The following is an 8,783-nucleotide window of genomic DNA, read 5'->3' on the forward strand; positions in this document are numbered from 1 at the left end:
CAATTTTAATCGTAAGTTTCTCCGATCCAAAGAGCACGTTTTACTCGTTGATAGCGTATTGATATAAATCTCAGCAGAATGGAATCCCGTGTGTTGTTCATTTTCTTCCTGATGGCGTTGCTCATTTCGACAACTGGTAAGTGTACGCAGTACAACTTTTGTAAACAAAAGCGAAAAGTGTAAAAAATTGTAGTCTGACCTTCTGTATCAGAACATCTAAGTACAATCCTAAACAATTTGCAAGTATGCGACGGTAAGCTTTGTAGTGATATTTTCGGCGGTTCTGTTCAACTGGTAAGCTAACAATAAGTTAGTCTGTGCCCGTTACTAATTCTATGCTGAATGCAAGATCATGCGTTTCTTACAATTAGCACTGCTGCAGTGTAGTGCATGCAGAATTTTTTGGAATCGCAAGTGTCTGTACATTGGTTACCAGATTTCGGATTTAAAACATCTAATTTTAGAATTTTTTAGATTTAGAACATCTAATTTTTTCTTCGATCCCATAGACTTCGCCGATGGAGCCGGATCAGTTATGAGTTACCGTGTCAAGCGTGGCGCGGTGTCCAAGACAGCGAAGGGTGCTGCAGCTGGTGCCGTGATTGGAGCAGTCGTTCCGGGTGTCAGCGCCAAAGAGGGGGCTGCAGCGGGAGCAGCAGTCGGAGCCGGATCGGCACTGGCCAAGGGCGTGAAGAACCATGCTGCTGCTGGCTCCACTTCCACTTGATGATCGCATTGATATGTGCTGGTAATTCGTTGGGTTTTGACCCTGGCACTTGTTGTTGTTGTCGCGAACTGTGGTGTTGCATGCTCAAACGCTCCCAGTTGATGCTGGTGGATCTGACGCATTTTCTATATTCCAGGTTTAAAATTTTTAGAATATTTGTTTTCGGACAGTTTTTACTGATTTGTACTACCTGAGTTTCACCTTTCTTAATTGCGATTGTGCACTACGTACTGTATAAATGCCAATGTTTGTACATTGAAAGGTGCTTGATAAGTAAATTTTATACGAGGACGGAGAAAGACTGTGGTTTGTACGGTGGCTTCACCGATTCGCACCAGCCATAAACAGTAGTAAATTGTAAATACTCGTAGTATAGTATGTACAGTAAATCATCTGTAACTGCATTCCGCAATTATTTGTCGGGTAATTCTTGCTTTAATTAATTTGAACATATGGATAACGACTTAAAATTGGCAAAGCCCTACAAGGAAGAAACTGAAAGGGGAAAAAAAATAAGAGTTACAATTTTATTGTTGACATTGATGTATTATTTCCGTAATTGTTGTACTGTGAAACAACACAGTCGAGGATGCCAAACGTTTGACTTTGTCAGAAAACGTCGCCGCATTATTTTCTGGTGCAGTAATATTTGCGTAGTATGCCCATATTGTATTTGTAATTAAAGACGCACATCCTGATGAGCCAACAAAAACACAAACACAGTGAAACACCTAATCCCATTTCTTATTGTCAGTCGCCTGAATGCAAACGGGACATCTGTCGGATATGCAAACCATCCTAACACCCGACACACGCGAGACGAATGATCAGGGACAATACTGCTGTTGGTGTTAATCGCGGTAATTTCTTGGTCATTGCAGTAGCATCCCATTCAATCAGAAGTTAGGCAGGACAATTGCTGGCCATAAAACCAGTGTTTGCTTATCCAGGTTAAGACTCATAAAGCTCCTTATTTGTATCAAAGTCTGGGTCATAAAAGGGCGTTGTCGGAGCGACGTCTATAAGGGGATTAACGTTGTGCGTCTGGGCAAGTAGAGCAGGTGGAGGAAGGCCAGCGGCTACTGTATCAGCTGGACGCTGTCCACACTGCTCGCTGCACGGTATCCTCACGCAAACGTTTAATTAGTCTTATTATTAACTTTGGCACCCTTCTGTTCAGGTCACGCTACCCAATAGCCCGGCTACCAAATTAAAAATTCTTACCGTATATCCGCTGTTCGCTACAATATAATACCAATATTTAATAGCAAAATTATGTTCACAACTTTAACATTATCATGCACAATATATATACTAGCTACAATATACGAGTATTATGTTGACTTTAAATTAATCTGACCGAGTGACTGCAATACGATGTGACTGCAATACGATGTGACTGCAATACGATGACTGCAATAGCGAAGGGGGTATAATTTATTTTGTGCTCTTACATTTATATACTAATGGTTTTCTCTTATTAACAATTATGGTTTGGCCTTCGATTAACAATTTGGTTTAGTAATAGAAATATCGTATACAAATTGTAGCCACATTCCCAAAAATTCGCCTTCAGTAATTATTGTTTTTACAAAGTGCAGGTTTTGAAACTACATTCAAAATCTAGAACTGTTAAACAGTGGTTATTATTATTCGTGTTATGTGGCAAGGTTGTTGATGCTCACCATGAACACTTTGGTTACGAGAAATTAGCCGGAAATCAATTTCATAATCTTCAGCACTAAAAAGAAAATAATTTCAATATCCCAGAATAGTAGAAAAATTTGTAAGAATTAATCTGATGCTGCAGTTTATAAATACACGTCGAACGCATCATTTGCGCAAAATCGCGTGCATTAGTTAATTAAATAATCTATGCATGAATAAATAATGTATATGCAACCTTATCAAAACTCGAGAAGTGTTCTCATTATATGCGCGATGCATAGCGCACGTGATGTTTACAGGCGGGACACGGATACAATAATGCACCTTGACAAACGGGAAATTTCTAAAGTGGACATCACACAACGGTGTCCAGCGGGTTCGCACCGCCTCTCCATATTCCCTGAGTGGGATTTTACTCCACAGTAGGTGCTATTGTTTGCTAAACGACCGGTGTCCATCCATTTTACTTGAGCCTTAAGTAAGATGGCGATGTGTATTCTCAATTGCTTTCGCTATGGCTTTGCAAAGTGTCGCGGTCCACGTACACGGTCATGGAACATTTACATATGCGTGCATCATTCGATCATTTAAATGAATCCCCAGGAGGCCAAGTAAATTTGATCGCGTGGATCCATTTGGCCACTGCAGTAATGCAGCGGCGGACAGCGTCCATTGCCACCACGCAGGAGCAGTGCCGTTAGGATTCGGACGTAAATGAACGGAAAATTGGGCCCCAAAAGGGACCACTGCACTAATTAAGGCGGGATGCAGTGCGGACGGGCATGTCCCAGGCATATCCCATATCGGCTCATTTTGTTTACGGCATACAGACTAATTTCGTGAAATGCTCGGTCCGAAATGCACAGCCAAGCCGGCAGTGAATATACACAATTTATAGCAATTATGGTGTGTGCTTCTCTAGAGTTGATGAAAAATATTTTGTATAATTTTGATTGGAGAGGAATGTGATCGCAATTAACTCTCGAAAATAAACTAAGCCTGCGCATGTTCTCGTGCAAATTCTGAAGACTTCCTATCTCCTGTCGAATAAAAATTTTGTTATTTTATCACGGTACAAAACCCTACTGCTAACCAAAACTAAAGTATACGTAATTATCAAATTTTTGCATCGTTATATTTGAATGGAGCTGAAAGTGAGCAGAAACCGCACAGACCTCACTTTGAAGATGGTTACGATTTAAATAAAGATATGAACTACATGGATAACGCGAAAATTAAAAATCCATAAATCACTTCCGACGATGAGGAGGATGACCACAACAGACTGTTATCAGTTGGCGCTGAAATATTATTGCGGGTAGTCTGTTGGATTGGTTTGGCCCGCCTAAGAAACATAATCTTCACTGCTGACTCTTAATTACGTCCCACGACACGTCGTCAACTGGTCTTCCGTTTCCTTTAATAAACCGGCACTCTAGATGCATTATCATACATTCACTGGGTATGTTGTACGAATTCCATAAATCTTCGCAAAAATCTATCGACAACATCAGGATTGAGCAAGCAGTTCAACCTGACAGTAAGGGTGAACAACTGCAAATTTAACATAACTCCAGTCAAGTATTTCGCGCGTTTGCTGTAAAGTATAACATATGCTAAAGGCAGAAAAATGTATGTTTTAAAAGTAGACAGTTGCGAATACAGCAACCGTAAAAATATTACCCTTCAGTGTTATTCGCTGATGGAATTTCTTACATTTTACGGGCACTTAGTGCCAATTAGCGGCTCAAAAACACCCGAGCCATCATTTATCTTTTTCTTAACTGTTCGAAATGGTTAGAGATGTGTACTGCAAAAAAGCGAAGTATTATTAATAATCCTATTTATACAAACAAATATTTTTATGACTGTTTAAGCTTCTATAATAATACTTCTCTACAAGGAAACAATTTAGTTTTTCATCGGAGATGAGATTCGCTTCGAGCCCATAACATACTTGGGTGGCTATAATTTTATAACAGCCTGCATTTTTAGGGAAATACTAAATATCTATCGTATTTTTATACAATTAGGAAATTATTAACGGTCATCAATCTCATATAAAAACCTGCTTTTTAAGTGATTCCCATGCAGCGGCGCATGTGTGGTCGCTCGCATAGTTGGATTTCATCGCGTAAGCCAATAATAATGATCGGCTGAGGCGGAATATGATTATTACTCGCTGTACGCATTTTCTGTCACAGGAGATAAATTTGGTGATAAGCAGATCTGGGTATGGTGCTTATGCAGCATGCAGATCACTTTTAAACATCTGACAATAAATTGCGAGGTTTCTATTTTCATTCACGGATGCCACCGTTCTAAAGCCGGATCATGTAAATTAAATTAAAATTGTTGTGAAAGATTAGTGTTATCCTGGCGTGCGCTCAGCAGTGTTCGTGCCAAAACATGATTTCTAATTTGAGATATAACTGTCAATATATATATGAAATATTTTATCTACGTGAAGACTGGAAAGAACGCAATGCGTCTGAATTCAGAAGCAAAGTTTCCGAATCCGATAGTGAGTTTTAAAGATTAACGAACTGCTAAAAAATCTTTTGACCAGTGGTCAGACAGATCGTGTATTCGCTTTTGTCCTACTAGCTAATTGTGAACTACGAAATAATGTTCATAGTTCTATTTGTATAATGGAACAAAGAGCGGCATCCGTTATTTCAATATGCTGAAAACCGGAAATACGTGGACAAGTGCTTGATCCGATAAAGGGAAAAAATTTCCCCAAATCCACCCGGCGAGTTGATCCTTGAAACGGCAGCCTTTTACATTAAGCAGGTCAAGCGATCATGTTTTGCATGCGAAAACCGATTTACTTTGGGGACAAACTTAATCCTTTTTCGACAGTGTCACACATATGAATCTGCGGAGAAAACATATTTACAATTGAGTCTTAAACACTAGTGATTCATTATAATCCGATCCTGTCACTGTGTGGCAAGCATCATTGGGTGCGCAGAGATGCGAGTTTTGCGTATAAAATTTAATTTTCGATCGCCTATATACCGTAGTGTAGAGCACAGCTTGGCATCTGAAATAATAATGATGCCGATATATGGTGCACAATTTTAACCTGAGCAGATGGTCAGGCGACGGTAGTCCTTTCATGAACTATTGGCAAAAAGAAAAAGCCAATGGCTAACGTTATGTACACTTTTATCTGTCCTCTATACAGTCTCGATTACGGCCAGCAATAATGCCGGACAAGTGCTGTTTAGCGTAAATGAGAGGCGCACTGGTGCAGGTAGAAAAGCCAAGCGCGAACAATTTTCGGAGAGAGCGAATATAATAATGGTAGCCGGCACATGTTCCATAAAGCGGCATAAAAGAAAACTGTACGCATACATTATGATTATCGATGGCAATGTATTTTCCGTTCGAATATCGACCATCTGTTGATTAGGATCTTATTTCCCGGCGTTTGGTTTGTCTGACTGTTTTGTCATATTATGGCATAAAATGCATATATGCATTTTGAGTCGGCGAACACGTATATATTCCGCATCCGGTCAGTTATGGGCTTAAGCCATAATACTGCAAACCGATAAGGAAAAGTGTTCCTTCGCACAACGGGAGGTCGGTCGGATTGTCGGCATAAAGATGACGGCTTATGTAGCGAGGAAATTTGTAGTGGCGATAAAAATATGGCAGTACATGATCTAGATGATCATTTCGTCCCGGAGAGTCGCGGCCGGAAAATGTGTATAGTATGTGATTAATCGATCCAGTTGCAGCTGGACATCATATCGCACAAATCTGGTTATGCATGGGTGTGAATGCTGCGCCACAGTGCAGCTCCAGACCACAATGTTACGGTTCTTAACCTTGAAATCGTAACGCGTAAATGTAACTGCGCAATGAGTATGCACGAAATTTCCCCATAGTTCCGGTTTTTGGGAGCGTGCAAAACATTTTCAGTTTATCAAAGTCGACCTGTGCGAAACCGCTAATATACGATACAAATATATAGCGTAGCAGTTCAGTAAATATGCTTCTGGTTTAAGAGGCATTTCCCAAAACATACCCTAATTTCCATCACTAGCATTCAATCAATTTTGTTAATTGTTCTAGATACTGATGTTTTATCATGGTAATGAAACATAATAGTATAGTGGACATAAAACCATTGGCATTTCGTCCGAAACATGCATACTTTGCACAGTACGTTTGCACAGGAATTAATTAGGGTAAATGTAATGAAGTGTCGGTTGTATCTCTCGCTAATCGCATAATGTGCTGATGAAAACCGGCTGACCATTAACTCTCATTATTTTTGTTAGTGATTCTTGTTTTGATAGGAATCAGAAGCTGTAAGCTGCCTACTCAGCCGGGCTTTGTTCCCAGCGTGCCGGCTGGATAATGCTGTTAGATCCATACGGTCGATCTCGAGGTAACTGCTAATCGAACTCTACTGATATGCTGAACACCATTAGGCGGCTATGTCTGGCCGCGGTCCGGCACGCGCTCCTGCTCCGCCGTATAAGGCAACTCAGCACAGGAAAATACAAAACGGATGACAGGTGTGCGCCATCTCATTTTACCTACCCTTCAACTAACTTTTCAGCATCCACAAGCTGTTATTATCTTTACACTCATTATTCACGTTAACGTTATTACTTTATTAGATCGTATTCCGCGCTTTCCCGAATGGAATAATGACCAGAAAGTGCCTATCTGTCTGCACCTTCTGTACTTCCATTTTAAGAGCATTCAGTAGTGCATGCCTGTGTTTGAATGATATCATATTTACATTAACACATGCCAGTGCTGTACATAAGCACTCAGTTTTTTTATATGAAAATTATGCTGCAATTATATACACATGTTACACAACAACATTAATCCTTTCCACTTTTTTCCACAAAGCAGAAAGGGTTTTCAGAATAAAATACAAATACTGCAGTTCATAGAATTAATGGATTCGCTTCGTATGAGCGAAATATGCAATGCAAATAGCTCTGAAATAATTAACTCAACATCTTCCGAATTTTAAAAATACTTGCTCGACAGCTGTAGCGGCTTGTCAGCACTACGCCAGTACCATACACCCGATCGAAACAAAGCGCTTCTGTAAGAATGAATTATGAGTTATCATTGAACAGGGATTACTTTGTCGGAAATGCGTATGCGCCCTCACTTGAAGATCTCAACGCGCATTTACCGAAAATATTTTTCATTAAAATACCAAACTTATTCCACATTGTCAAATTGGCTGTGCATTGTCCCCAGCGCCAATCGGTCAATGATGAGGGCAATTGAGTGGCGTTGTATGGATGTTATTATAAGGTCGTCTAACTTTTTATTTTCCACCTGTGGATAATTGTTCTAAAGACATACGGTGCTCACAGGAAGAAAACGCCAACAATATTCAACTGGAGCGAATACGAACACCCCATCGATGTGCCCTTTTCTCTTTGTTCTAACAAGTAAAACCGGCAATGCGTTCGGCTTGGCATGCAAATCCGCAGTCTACTCTCTTCGCTGTTTCCCTCTCCAAAGGGGTCTATTGTTTGCAAGGAAATGAATTCAAATACACACATTCTGCTTATACATATATGGTCGTCTAAAAGGTATGAAAGACTATTTCAACAACCCACTTATTTGCCAGGTGAGGTGAGGCCGACTACAATCAGAACGCCTTTGGTCACTCATGCGAATCCGCGCGCTGGACACGCCATATACCGGTGTACATACTCAGGTATAACTACGATAGCGTGTCCAGTGTATAAAAGTATCATTATTCTCTTAGCACCGCTAGACTGACAGTCTACCTTACATCAGGCTGGAAAATAACGGCTTCCGGCGATCACACTAATTACCATTGCACTGAACCGCTATGCCGGTGTAAATCACTATAATTTTTCTTTGAAAAGTATATCTTGAGTACAATTTATGGTCGTTTATCTATATATGCATCAGACAGATATAGGTGCATACATAACACACGGATTACGCGCGCGGATCAATTTTATTCTGAAAAACGCTCAATATCCGAAGCAAATGCTCGGCAATTACCGGCTACAAGAAAAAACCGGAAAACAGTCATATTGAGATGCTTTTCATGACGCGGTGTATTGCATTTGCAGTGAGGCTCGTTGATGCAAGTTGGTGTTGATGGCTGTTATCTGGTGTTGAAATGGATACATCTCACGGTTACGCTTGTACGGAGAATAGCAGTGGGAATGTTGTTCTCCCATTGTGATGCGATCACGATGGCGTGATCTTCTCCATATATTGTAGAGTTCTGTCCAAATGTTATGCAATAATACTCTCCAATGTATTGGCCCCATTGACAGGCAGAAAAATCCCTAATGTATACAAAGAACGTGCTTAGTAAATTTAATTGCTCAAGGGTCGCTTACGAAACCCT

Source organism: Paramacrobiotus metropolitanus, unplaced genomic scaffold (genome assembly GCF_019649055.1).
Source record: "Paramacrobiotus metropolitanus isolate TYO unplaced genomic scaffold, Prichtersi_v1.0 Parri_scaffold0000006, whole genome shotgun sequence".
In the NCBI taxonomy this organism is placed as follows: domain Eukaryota; kingdom Metazoa; phylum Tardigrada; class Eutardigrada; order Parachela; family Macrobiotidae; genus Paramacrobiotus; species Paramacrobiotus metropolitanus.